This window comes from Heterocephalus glaber, unplaced genomic scaffold (assembly GCF_053883595.1).
Source record: "Heterocephalus glaber isolate CG9 unplaced genomic scaffold, H.glaber_assembly_v1.0 deba00001457, whole genome shotgun sequence".
NCBI lineage: Eukaryota > Metazoa > Chordata > Mammalia > Rodentia > Bathyergidae > Heterocephalus > Heterocephalus glaber.
In genome coordinates this window covers 40606279-40621168 of record NW_028258305.1, presented here as the reverse complement: position 1 = coordinate 40621168, position 14890 = coordinate 40606279, and positions in this window count along the sequence as shown.

Here is a 14890-nt window from a genome sequence, read left to right as displayed (position 1 = left end):
TGTTTCGACCTGGTGCCAAGGTGAATCGGGACCATGAATCCTTGAGAGGCCAATTCACGTTTCCCAGGCTTCTCCCACTGCTCTGCTTGGCTGTAAAGCACATCTCTCAGTCCCTGGGGCTGAGGGGGTCACTCTTTGGGTCCCCAGTTTCTGGGGGAGGCCTCCTACCCGTCTGCACATCCTGGCAGCCCCTCTGCTAGGTGTCTGTCCAAACTGAAGCTATCAACAGCTAAACTCGGTTTCACCCAATCTCCAAATATCTGGAGGACGAAAGCAGCCTCAGGGTTCTGCTCACCTCCCTGGGCTCTTGATCTCCCTTAACCTTTGACCCAATAAATCCTCCACCTCTTGGGCCAGGGATTTAGCTCAGTGGTTTCCCCTCCTGCTACACAAGCCAAGGACCTAAATTTGATCCCGGTACCAAAACAAAACAAAACAAACAAACAAACAAAAAATCCTCCACCTCTTAGTAGCTAGATGATGACCCAAAGGAGATTTAAAAATCGTTTTAGTCAACCAGGCATGGTGACACACACCTGTAATCCCAGCACCCTAGGAGCCTGAGGCAGGAGGATTGCAGGTTTGAGCCCAGCCTGGGCAATTTAGTAACTTAGGGAGACCCTACCTAAAAATTTAAAAAACCCAAAAGGTCTTGGGACAAAGCTCAATGTGGAGACCCTGGGCTCAATTCCCAGTATGGAAAAATATTTATTCAGCATTTGAATTGCTTTCAGCAGGAGCCTTAGTATAGATATTTAACTAGTTTTGTTATTGGACACCCAAATCCAGTAGTTTTCTTTGTTTTTAAGCAATATGAAATGTCATTTTTGGTCTATCTTCCTGTTTTCTGCCTTGAATCCTATTTTGTAGGGGCTTTTTTGGTTTTGTTTTTGATAGGTCTCCCACCACCTCAGCAGCTATTATGTATAGTAGCTGCCCTCTTCCTATCGTGCCTTGCCCCCTCCCGTGTGACGTCATGCCAAGATGGTTGCTCTCACCATGCTTCTTCCCAGCATGCCCCTGTTCCCGCCTAGAGAGTAACCTAATACTCGCTCACCTCCTACCATCTAGTGACATCATGGGCTCCTCCATTCCCTAGTCACTACCTCACTTAACCCCACCTCAGCCCCTACAAACCCCACCTCAGTCTCTATAAAAGACTCTCCCTGCCCCTGCCATATTACTTTTTGTCTCTCCTTTGTTCAGAGACAGCCCGGCAGATCTATCCCCCTAATAAAGACTTGTTGTGGCCTGGTCTGATCTTGGTTTTCGGCCCTTTTACCTGACATTTCGTCTTGAGGGTTATTTTTGGTACCAGGAATCAAACTTAGGACCTTCCACTTGCCTGACAGGCACAGTGCCACTAAGCTAAATCTCCTGCCCCTTGAATCTTATTTTCTTTGATATTAGTGCTATTACTTTTGCCTTTTTATTGTTAATTCTTGTATGGTTCATTTTTTCCACCCTTTTATTTTCAATAATTCTATGGTGTTTTCTTGTTCTCTTTTCCTTCCCCGCCCCCCCTTTCCCTCTCTCTCTTCTTTGTTTCTTTCTTTCTTCCCTTTTTCTGGTACTGGGGACTGAACCTGGGGATGTTCCACCACTGAGTTATATCCCGGCCCTCTGTATTTTTTATTTACAGACCAGGTCTGTCTAAATTGCTCAGCCTGGCCTCAAACTGGTGATCTTCCTACCTTACCCTCCGAAGCAGCTGAGATCACAGGCATGTGCCATGTTATGGCTTATGTTTAAATGTCCCCCCAAAGCCTCCTGCTTTTTCAGAGGTGGCTGAATCTAGACTATGTGATTGATTCATGCTGGGGCTAGGCTGGAGGGCACCAGGATTAAGGGTGTCAGTCTACCCGCCCTAAGTAGTCTGAATAAGACAAAAGGGGCAGAAAGACCCTGTCAAGGTCCCTTGTTGCTTCTGCAGCTATGAACTGTGGCCCTTCTGCCACTTTAACTTGCAGCCAGCCGATGATGGACTGAAGCCTCTACGAACTGTATATATAACTGTTTGTAAACAAACCTTTCTCCCTTTAACTTTGGGTGTCAGGTAGTTTGTCTCAGCAATGAGAAAAAAGTGAATTAAGACATCCTGTCACCCTTTTCTTTCAAGAATGCCATTTAAAATAACAAATGATTGATCTTTCTTTCTTTCTTTCTTTCTTTCTTTCTTTCTTTCTTTCTTTCTTTCTCTTTTCTTTTTGTACCAGGGATCGAACTCAGGACCTTGTGCTTGCAAGGCAGGCGGTGTGCTGCTGAGCTAAATCCCCAGCCCTGGTTGAATTTCTTTTAACAAATCAAGTCTATGAACTTCTGGTTTAATTTTACATGTTCAAAAATACTGGGATTGGTGATTTGCTTGGATTTATTCCTCCCTTATCATTCAGCATTTTTATTTAGCATGCTGTTTCTCTACTTCTTTTCCACCTCTGTTTGGATCACTCAAGATTTTCTTGTTCCAATTAGGTGGTGGGTTTGCTTGTTTGCTTGTCTGTTGTTTATTTTTGCCATGCTAGGGATTGAGCCTGGGCCATCGCACCAAGCTACCCCCAGCCCCTGAAGGCCTCTGCTACCATGCCCAACTTTTTGTTTTGTTTCTGCTCTAATAGTGTGGAAGTGTTAGTGGGAAACCAGGTTTCCTAAGGTCACAAGGTGTTGGGAACAATGCTACATAATTCTAGGGAAAAATCATTTGAGTAGGCCTAGTTCTCCTGCCTACAGGCCAGCTACGACTTTCCAGACATAACTGCATTTTGGCCTCTGGTCACAACTGAGACTTCAGTGATCCCTCAATGCTCTAATGCTCCAGGACAAGACCACACCTGCAGGAGACGCCAGGGAGGAACCAAATCTTCATCTGCATAGTTCCTCATCGTTCTTAGATTTCCACTGCTCCTCAGCCTTTTGTTACACCTTGTTTATCCCATTGTGAAGTACTGAACTCTACATTTGACTTGTTACTTTTGTTTCCCCATGTACTGAATAAAAAGTGCTGCAAGCTAGGAGAGCTTTTGTCTTTGCTGCCCAGAGCAGCACTGATCAGACCCAAAGCTCAGCTTCTTCTCAGTCTCATTTTTCTACCTTTCCTGTAATTCACCGTATGCTGCCGTGGCTCGCAGGAAACTAGGACTAACTGCAGAGGTTCTGGTAACGTCCCCTTCCCCTGTTCCCTGCAACAAGGAACTGCCAACATGCCTGATCCTTCGTGTCTTTGACAAAAGATTTCAGATAACATTTCACCCGGACGGAGTACAGGTAGAGTTTCTTTCACAAGGATAGATTTTGAGAGAGAGAGAGAGAGAGAGAGAGAGGAAGAGAGAGGGAGAGAAAACCTTTAGGCATGGAGGTGGACAGGCACCAAAACAGCAGCTGCCCTGAATGAGGTCCTACATTTATAGGGTTAACTGGGTCTTCCAAGGAATATCCTTTCCTTCCTTCAGGGTCATTGTTCTTGGACAAATAAATGGGCTGTGTTGACCTACTTCAGAGGACATTGGTCTCTCTTTCCTCTAAGGTGGATGCCTCGAGCTTGTTTTGCGATCTCAAGATTTGTCTGACCTCTCTCCGGTGGTCTGGACAGTCCTCGGGCCCTGGGCCTTATCAGCATGCTCAAGGATGTTACATTCTCTTGAGCTAGAGTTTGATACCACAAGCTTGTGTGACTTTATCTAGAGCTAATGATTAAGAAATCAAAGGGAAAGTTCCAGCGCCTGCCTTGCGAGCACAAGGTCCCAAGTTCAATCCCCGGTACCAAAAAAAAAAAAAGAAATCAAAGGGAAAAAAACAACACTCCATCCTGTCTTGTTTTTCAAGTAGCCCCAGTCACCTGTCTCCAAGCTTTCAGATGACTCAATTTCTGTTGAACAGGAGTGACATACTGTGTTTCCATTATTCTACAGTTGTTTGTTTTTTGAGACAGTTTCTGAGTCTTTGTAGTTCAGGCTGGCCTTAAACTCACTATGTAGCCCAGGCTGGCCTTGAACTTGCAATGATCCTCCTGCCTCAGCCTCCCCAGTGCTGAGATCACAGGTGTGCGCCACCACACCCGGCTAGTTGTCTTTTAAATATTTAACTCACACCCTAATTTTTATGTTACTCTAGCTATCTAGTCTATATCCTGTTCCCCCCTCCAAAGAGGACCTTGGTTCAATTTACTTTTTCTTTCTTTAGTGGTAGTGAAGATCAAACCAACCGAGGGCCTTCATACTGAGTCACCTTCCCCAGCCCCCTTTTTATTTTATTTATTTTTTGAGACAGGGTCTCACTATGTAGTTAAGGCTGGCCTTGAACTCACTACGTAGCCCAGGCTGGCTTCAAACTGAAGATCCTCCTGCCTCAGCCTCCCAGTGCTGGGATTATGGGCATGTGCCACCATGCGGCTCCCTTTCTAAATTTTGAGGGTCTCAGTAAATTATTAAACTGTCCAGACTATACTCAACTTTTGATCCTCCTGCCTCAGCCTACCAGTGTCCTAGGGTTATGGGTGTGCACCACCTCACCCAGCTTCTAATGTTAATACTATTAACATTATTATTCTAATGTTATTATCTTGGATTTCAGTTCTCTTATGCTGAGTTAACAATAAATGTTATTGATTCCCTTTTAACTGTTACCTCTGATGAATTCATGCTTCTTCCCTTGAAACTCCCTCCCCTAGTAATTCTTTCAAAGAACATCTGAAGTTGGAAATGTTCTGAGTCCCTGCATATCTGAAAATGTCTTTCATGCTCACATGTGGATATTTTATTTGGAAATATATGATTGTAAGCTGATAATTTTCCCTCACAATCAACCCTAAGGCTTATTGCTTGGGAGCCAGAGCCCTGCAGTGGCTCAGTGACCCACCAGAAGGGTCGGAGGATTCTCTTCTAGTTGGAGGGAGAATCAAGACTCTCGAACACCAACCACCCTGACGTAGGATGAGCTGCTTTCCAGGAAGTGAGCCAGAAGTGACTTCACAGATGTGGCCACTTTAGAGAGTCCACGGAGGACACAGAATTGTTGGTCCGTGAGTAGTGGGAAATGGGAAAGGAACAGATCAAACCTGGAAAGGACACTGAGCATTATGGTGGGGTGGTGGTGGTGGTGTTTGTTTCTGTAGGACTGGGGATTGAACCCAGGGCCATTATTCTGAGCTACATTCCCAGCACTTTTTAAATTGTTCTTATTTTATTACAGGGTCTCACTAAGTTGCTTAGTTGCCCAGTCTAGGCTTGAATTTGAGGTTCTCCTGCCTCAGCCTCCCAAAATGCTAGGATCACAGGCATGGGCCACCACGCCCAGAACCATGATATTTTTCCTTTTTTTGAGGAGGGGGAAGACAGGTTCTTGCTGTGTAGTTCAGGCTGGCCATGAACTCACTATGTAGCCTAGGCTGGCCTTGAAATTAAAGCAATCCTCCTGCCTCAGCCTCCTGGGTGCTGGGATTATAGGCATGTGCCACCACACAGTTTTTCAAACTGTGGGTTGCAACACATCAGTAGGTTATGCATGAAATCAATTTTATTGCATATTTCTTACCAACAAGACCATTGCCCTTCACACACCTGTAATCCCAGCACTCTGGGAGGCTAAGACAAGAGGACCAGAAGTTCAAGCCCAGCTGGACAACTTAGAGAGACCCTGCCTCAAAATAAAAACTGAAAAAAGGACTCAGAATGTAGCTCAGAGTGAAGACTTTGGATTCAATCCCCAGTACCACAGAGAAAAAAAAAATCCTACTACATATCCACAAAAGAACTGTCAAAATAAAGAAAAATCATGTTACTTCCATCTAATCCTCAGATCCCAGCTCAATTCACCTATTGTTCCAGTAACATCCTTTACAACAACAGGTCAGAATTCACACTTACATGTTGCATTTAATACTTAGGTCTTTAGTCTCTTTTGGTGTAAAACATTACCTCAATCTTCTGTTGATTTCACTTTCATGATCTTCACACTGTTCAAGATTACCAGCCAGTTATCCTATAGACTGTCTCTCCTTTGGGTTCATCTGATATCTTTTTGTTTGGGAGTTTGGGGTTTTTGTTGTTGCTTTTTTTGTGTACTGGGGATCGAACTCAGGACCTTGAGCTTCCCAGGCAGGTACAGTGCCACTGAGCTAAATCCCCAGCCCCCCTATTTTTGCTGTTTGAGACAAAGTCTTGCTATGCAGTTCAGGCTGGCCTTGAACTCACTATGTACCCCCAGGCTGGTCTTGAACTCTCTGCAGATCCTCCTGGCTCAGCCTCCTGAGTGCTAGGATCACAGGCCTGTGTCACCATGCCCAGCCTGATGTCTTCTCATGATCAGACTCAGGTTATGCGTCTCTGACAGGAATAGCACAGAAGCGATTCTGTGTTCTTGCCGTTGCATCTTCTCAGCTGTCACATGGCTTGGATTTGTCCCACTCCTACTTGTATTCATTTTGATAATTAACTAAGATGGTATCTGCCAAGCTTCTTCACAACAAAGCTCTTTCTTTTCTTTGTAATTAATAATCATTTTGTGTCAGGGACATTATTTGAAATTATGCAAATATATCATGCTCATCTCACTTCTCATTTACTCACTTTTATCCCTTGATTTTAATTTTCAGTCCATGGGTTATAAACCTATACTATAACCTGATGCTCAGATTGGCCCAGAATTTGGCCAGCTGGCTTCTAGTGTGTTCTTTAGAGGTGATCTTAGCAACCTTGCAGGAATTCTTTGCCTCCTTGCACAACTCATTCCAAGCACATCTGCTTTTGCCCCTGCCCTAGAATCATTTATTTCTCTCAAGTAGCCATGGGCTTTGGGGGGTGTACCAGGGATCGAACTTGGGACCTTGAACTTTCGAGGCAGGCGGCGGAACCACTGAGCTAAATCCCAGGCCCTGGCTTTTTTTTTAAAGTAGTTCTAGGGGTTGCACTCAAGAGCTTTGCACTGAGCTACCACCTCAGCATCATCAGGCCTTTTTCAATTTAAAAACAGGGTGTCACTAAGTCATTAAGTTACCCAGGTGGGCATGGAACTTGTGGTCCTCCTGACCACCTCCCAGAGTGCTGGAATGGCAGGCATGCACCACCACACTCCCTTAGCCATGGCTGTTGCAGCAGACAGTGGTGTTTAGAAACCAAGATCTAGGCACAAAGTACTTCCTGCCCCTGGGGTCCTTTTGCTCTCAGGGCCTCTAGCCAGAGCTACTTCCATGCCTGTTTGTTTCCCTTTCTACATGGGTATGTTGACACCTGGATACATGCCAGTATCTCCTAGTCCATTCATCAAGACAGTTTATGCTTGCTTTCTCCCTTCTCTAGTGGGAAACATGGCCAGTTTTGTACTTAATATACCACTCATCTCCCTGTAGCCAAAGTCCCATCCCAGCCTCCTGAGAGGTTGGCCTGGCCCAGCCCCTACGTGAATGTCTTCTCACCCATCTTCGGCTCTGACGGCCCCCACGGCTGCCTCTGTGGTGCTGACCTCCCTACCCACCTGGGCTCCCAGCTGCCAGTGCAGGTCAGGTCTCCCAGGTGCAGATGCCCTCTTCACTCTAGCTTCAGATGCTCCATGCACCCTGCACACACCCATGGACGCACACTGGCTCAGGCTCCCACAGCTGGTCTCCTGCTTAGCTCAGGTACAAACACACCATACCAGGCTGCCAACCCCGGCAGACAGTCCTCATCCACTGCCAATGCCCCATGGCAGGCTGCCCTCCAGGTGATGCCCTTCTTTCCTGCTCAGGCTGTACCCTCCCATGCTGGGGCTCCCTCCAAACTCACTGGAGCTCCCAATATCCCACAGCAAACAGCCCCTGGCATGAATGCCCACCTTGCTCTGCTCCATACAATGGCTTTAAGGCTGAATTATTTAGGAAGTGCATGGAAGGGGAAATCAGAAGGTATTGACTACACCCTACAGGCATTTTTTCATAAAATTTTCATAACACACATACAATATAAATGTGTGTTAGTCAGTTTTGGATCACTGTAACAAAATACCCATGATGACAAATTTTAAAAAGAGGAAAGATTTTGGCTCACAGATTCAGAGGTTCTAGTCCATGGTTTGTTGGCACCATTGCTTTTGGGCCTGTAAGAAGGCAACAAATCATGACACAGAATGTAATCTGATGAGCTGCTCACCTCATGGTGGCTGGTAAGCAAGGGAAACCAGAGGCAGAGTCCCACCCTCCCCTCAGAGGGCACACCCCAATCATCTACACGCTCTTGCTACCCTCCACATCTTCAAGTTTTCACCACTTCTAATGGTGCCAAGCTGAAGAGCTAGCTTTTAATACATCAGGATTTGGGGCCATTGCAGATTCAGATATAGCAATGTGTGTCTTGGATCAAGGTATAAAATATACTTCTTACTGAGTGGCTCACTATTCACAACTGCTGTCTTAAGAGACTCAGGTCTTCGTGAACACCATGCCCAGAAGGATGGTGCTTTCATGGCAGCAGCTACATAACTTGGTGGGAGGCTACTGGGAGTCAGAGACCCATGCTCTAGATTTGCCTCAACCACTTACTAGCCAAGGAATCCAGTTGTGTCATATACTTAAAATCCTGCTGGGTGTGGTGGCACATGCCTGTAATTCCCGCACTCTAGGAGGCTGAGGCAGGAGGATCACATGTTTGAGCCCAGCCTGGGCAACTCAGTGACTTAACAAGATCCTGTCTCAAAATAAAAAATAAAAAAGGGTTAGGGATATAGCTCAGTGTGAAGGCTCTGGATTCAATTCCAAATACTGCCCCCCCCCCATAAATCCCCTTGAAAAAGGTGATCTTTACATAAAGTTTGATGTGCATGCAGTTTCCTGAAAACAACTGAATGAACCCCAGACAAGCTTTCGGAGTTAGATCTGCTGTCTAACCAGAAGTCCCTAAAGGAAGACATAAAGGAGGTGTAACTTAAGGAATTTGATAGCACCAGAGGCTCAGGGTCAATTTGATTGGCTCTGGGATCCGCCCGGGCCCTAGGGAGGTCTGTCTGGGTGGGCCCTGGAGCTGTGGCCTGGGGGAATAGGTGTGGTCCTTCACTTCCGCCTCTCAGTCACTGTTCCTCACCTTCCCCTCCTCTGCCTCTCACCCCCTTGGAGTGAGTCCTTTGCTCTGCCACACCCTTCCTCCATGCTGGTTCTGCCATGGAGCCAGGTCACCATGGACTGGACACCCAGACACTGTGAGCTAAAATAACCCTCTCCTCCTTAAGCTGAGTCTCAGATACTCAGGGAGGAGAAGCTAACACAAGAGGGTGAAGCCTGTAATGATGGCTCCAATGGAAAAAGTGAGATAGGAGATTAGGGTATGGCAAAAGCTGGCTAGGGAAGTAGGTGTGACCTGTTAGCTACCAGATCCCAGAAACACGTGTAGAACAGTTTCCAGCCCTGTGCCTGCACTTCTCATGAGAACTCGAGCAGGTTTTTAATCGGAGGCCCAGACCTGACATCAGCTTGGGGCATGGGATCCCAGCACCGCCTCTCAGGAATCATATGTAGACGTTCTTCCAGGTTTCCTAGATGTTTGGACAGTAGAAAAGAAAGGCAGCCTCAAGGAGTCGGGGCTATTGCAGCGTTCCAGATCTTTGCTCTTACCCTTTTCTTCTACTTACTCAGCACAAGCTTGCTCTGCAAAGCGTTGCTTTCCTATTCTTCACTTTTACTTTCTCGAATAAACCTTGCCACTGCTTTTTGCTCATTTTATTAAATTCTTTGTTCAAGACAAGAACCTGGAATCCAACTCTGGAAGGAGAGGAAACAACCCCGAACCGGTAATATTTAGTTGGCAAGCCACTTTTTTCTGGTACTGGAGATCGAACTAGGGACCTTGCGCTTTCGAGGCAGGTGATGGAACCACTGAGCCAAATCCCCAGCCCTGAGCCACTTTTTAGAAGCAAGTTACCCAGTAACAAAAGCAGCAGGCATGACAGACCTGGAGTGCAGGGTGCCCATCTGCAAACTACACAGACAGATCACACAGGTGGACTCCTGCTTCTTATTTCCCTGATTTATCCTCAGCAATCCAGCTGGGGGGGTCTGATCAGTGCAAATGAGCTGCTGGGCACCTGTTGGTCTATGTGTAACTTCTAAAATTGGTATGCTATCTGTTGTATGTAACAGCTTAAACCACAGAATTTTGCATCTTCAACTGTTGTGTAACAGAATAAAGCTACTGCAGCAAGCCCCTTTTACACTAAGATTATACATTTCAGTTCTGGTACCTGTGGGCTTTTCAGCTTTGTGTAGAGTTTACATTTCATATATATTTTTTTACATTTCATATTTTAAACTCAGATCTCATATTGTAAACATTGTACAATTCATCCTGAAGCTTTGTGTTTGTCCACACCTGAATATTGGATTATAATTTAGATGCACAGAAAAATGGGCTTTGCACGCAATGAGTTTGGAGCTGACCAGGACCACTGGAAAAACTGCATTAGTGGTGTGTTGAAGTTTTTTTCCTTTTGTTTTTTGAGTCTTCTTCCTATGTAGTCCAAGCTGGCTTTGAACTCAATGTAGCCCAGGGTAGCCTCAAACTTGGGGCAATCCTCCTGCCTCAGCCTCCCCAGTGCTGGGATTACAGGCCTGAGCCACCATGTCCAGCAGAATTCTTGAAAGTTGTGAGTCCTGTAAAGCCTTTGTTTCCTCTTCTATGCAAACATAATTAAAATGCATTTTGAGATTAAATAGAGTAACTTCAAAATGTCAACAGTGGCACCTGGTACAGATCCTGGGGTGACAGCAGAGTCTTTAGCTGTAAAATGTGACTAAGGTTAAGGCCCTTGCTGGTAGTAAATGATGGATAAGTATGCTGAAGAATGCACAGGAGGGCAGGGTAGACCTAGAATTCTGGCAGATTGCTAGAGAAGGTATTCAGCCAAAGAGCAATGTCCTTGTCACCCAGAAGTAGGGGCTGCTGGAGGGGGCAGAGTCAACCTGATGTTTGCCAGGATGGCTTTTGTTCCCTGGAGAGACATTCTGTGGAAGACTCAGATTTAGATGTTATGGGTAGAAGCACTTGCCACTAGGCAAGGGGTTCTGAGTTTAAGGGGCTGCAATTGTGTAACTTTACAGTCCCATTTTGGCTTTTATTTTGGTACCGGGGATCGAACTCGTGACCTTGCGCTTTCGAGGGAGGTAGCTGGCAGAACCACTGAACTAAATCCCCAGCCCCCTCTTTTTTTTTTGGTACCGGGGATTGAACTCAGGACCTTGTGCTTGTGAGGCAGGCGCTGGAACCACTGAGCTAAACCCCCGGCCCTCCTTTTTTTTTTTTTGAGACAGGGTCTCAACTATGGAGATCAGGCTGGCCTTGAACTTGTGGAAATCCTCCTGCATTAGCCTCCCAGGTGCTGGAATTCCAGATGTGCATCACCATGACTGGCTCCAGTCCCATTTTTTGAAAAAAATAGGCAATGTATGCACCCAAAAAAACCTTTTCCTCCTTAAAAAGAAAAAAGCTAATGTGTGAACCAAATTAAACCTCTCCTCCTGGGGGAGGAGGGGATTTGACTTTTTTCTGCCAAAGCCCTGGGCTTAGTGCCAGGGGAATATGCCCTGCTACTGACTCTCCTGCAGCCAGTGGCCTGGCCGAGAAATTAGGGGTGCAGTGCAGAGGTCAGACACCAAGAATGCAGAAATGATCCCTTTGCTGTACTTTGTACAATCGTTGCCCTCTCCTTCATGCCCTAATAGACCTCCCACTTCTCTGCACAGCCACTCTCAGATAGTTTGCCACCTAGCGCAAGAAGCCCTCACCAAGGTAGCTCCAGTAGAGCACTTGAACCAGGAAACAAGATTGAATTGAGAGGATCCAGGCATGATAGCTTACCTGCAAATACTGTATCACTTTACATAAGAGATTTGGGCATCTGACTTTGGTACCCAAGGGGTTCCTGGAATCAACCACCATGGATACCAAGGGAACCTCTCAACTACCCATCTGGCCTCCAAATGGACTTGTCATTCCTACCCTACTTCAGTCGTTTCAACTGTGGGCTTACTGTTCTTGCCAGTTCTCCCTGTAGTCCCACCCAGGCATGTCTGAGATGTGGTAGCACTAACAGACACATCGGCAGCCTGCCAGTTACTCTCATGACACATATCTAAAGTCCACATGGAATAGAAATTCTTATTGCTGTAGCTTTAACTATCAATGTAAATGGCATTAATTCACTAATCAAAAGGAACAGACTGACAGTATGGATCAAGAAGCAAGATCCAACAATATGTTGCATACAAGAAACACATTTAATTCAACTAGAAATTCATAGGCTGAATGTCAAAGGATAGGAAACAACAGTCCATGCTACAGGAACCCAGAAAAAAGCAGGGGTAGCTATTCTATATGCAGACAAAGTAGATTTCAAGCCAAGACCAATTAAGAGAGAAAGAGAAGGTCACTACATCCTTGTAAAGGGAACAATCCAAAGGAAAGAGATGGCAATCATAAATATATATGCATCAAATACCAGTGCAAACAACTATATAAAACAAATATTAACAGACATAAAAAATCAAATAAGCACTAATACAGTTATAACAGGGGACCTCAATACTCCTGTCACAAATACATCAACTAGACAAAAAAATCAACAAAGAAATATCAGAACTGAATCAAACTTTTGAACACATAGCAGGGCACGGATTTAGCTCATTGGTTCCGCCACATGCCTCACAAGTGCAAGGTACCAAGTTCGATCCCTGGTACCAAAAAAAAAACCCCAATAGCATATCTCACAGAATTAGAGAAGATAATTTTAAAATTTATTTGCAACCAGAAGAGACCTAGAATAACAAAAGCAATTCTAGGCAATAAAGGCATGGCAGGGGGCATCACAACTCCTGACTTGAAATTATACTACAAATCTACTATGATAAAAACAGCATGGTACTGGCCATAAAATAAAAAAACCCTGAGTATCAATGGAACAGATTAGAAGATGCAGAAACAACTCCAAATATACTCAGTCTCCTTATCTTTGACAAAAGAGCCAAGCACTTTCACTGAAACACAGCCTTTTTAAGAAACAGTCCTGGAAAAACTGGCTTTCCACATGCCAAAGATTAAAACTAGACCAATATCTTTCACCATGCACTAAACTCAAATTGAAATGGATCAAAGATCTAAATATTAAAACAGAAACACTAAATTTCCTGGAAGATAGAATAGGTAGACCTCTTGAAGACTTTGGTGTCCACAAAAACTTTATGAATGAAAGCCTGATTGTACAGGAACTATCACAATCGACAACTGGAATACTATCTTATTAAAAAGCTTTTGCAGGCCAGGGATTTAACTCAGTGGTTTCACCACCTGCTGCGCAAGCGCAAGGACCCGAGTTTGATCCCCAGCACCAAAAAAAACCCACAAAAACTTTTGTACAGCAAAAATAAACCACCAACACAGTGAAGATAAACCACGGTGTGGGAAAAATTTTTTCCAGCTGTTCCTCACACAAAGGACTACTATCTAGAATCTAAGGCACTCAAAGAAATCAGACCCCCCAAACTTAAAAGACCCAATCCAAAAATGGTTATCTGAAGTAAATTGACACTTCTCGGATGAAGTAGAGACGGCAAACAAATATATGAAAAAGTGCTCAACATCACTGATCATTAAAGAGATACAAATTAAAACAACACTGAGATTCCACTTCACCCCAGAAAGGACGGCTGCTATCAAGAAATCAAAATGCTAGGGATGGTGGCACAGGCCTGTAACCCCAGCACTCAAGGGCCTGAAGCAGGATCGCCGAGTTTGAGGCCAGCTGGGCTACAAAGTGAGTCCAAAGCTAGCCTGAACTACACAGTGAGACCACCTCAAAAAGCAAAACAAAACAAACAAAAGAAATCAACCAATAACAAATGGTGTAGCTGTGGGGGAAAAGGAACCTTCTCCACTGTTGGTGGGAGGGTAGACTGGTGCAACCACTGTTAAAATCAGTGTGGAGATTCCTCAGAGAACTTAACTAGAGGTTCTGCTTGACCCAGCTATTCCCCTTCTTGAGATCTTTCCAAGTAATTAAAAGCATCATACCACAGAGGTATATGCTATGCACACCCGTGTTTATAGCAGCAGAGTTTATAATAGCTAAATCTTGCAAACAGCACAAATGCTCAACAGATGGATTAAGGAGATGTGGGGTTTTTTTTTAATACAATGGCACACTGCTCTGCCATAAAGATAAGCTTGAGACATTTCTAGCTCAATGGATGGACCCTGACACCATACTCTTAAGTGAAACAAATGGGACACAAGTTTAAATACTGCATTCTCTGGTGTGAGAAATTGAAAGTATAAATAAGGACCCAAATGTATGATATTGGGAAATGGAAAGAAAATGTTCAAATGAGAAGGGGACAGGGAAGGGGGAGAGGGAAAGAAAAGGACAAGGGGAAAAAAAAGAACAGAAGGGGGAAAAAAAATGGAAGTAAAGCTTTCATAAATAAGGAGAGGAAGAGGTGTTGGAGGGAATGGGGAAAAAAAGCACCAAGATATATCTACAGGCATGATTGTTTCCTATGGTAATTGTTAACATTACGTATATCTAAATGTACAGAAGCAAAAAACAAAGCAGGGCAGCAGATGTAAGGCCCACTGGGAGCCTGATATGGGTTGGCCAGGCTGGGGTCTAGCTCCAGCCTGGTGAGCCGTTCCTCCACAGGGCTGACCAGGATAGCACTGCAGAGGAGGCTGCCGGGTGACTTAGAAAGATGGGGTGCAGCCAGGTGGCAGTGGGAGTCACCATGGTCCAGGTTACTCCAGAAGCTAAGGCAGGAAGATCACTTGAGCCAAGTTCAGGGCCAGCCTGAGTACACAGGGAGATCCTCTCAGCTACCTAAATAAATACAACAGTCTGGGGTGGAGGCAGAATGGAAAAAGAACATCCAAGCTGCACAGGATGGTAG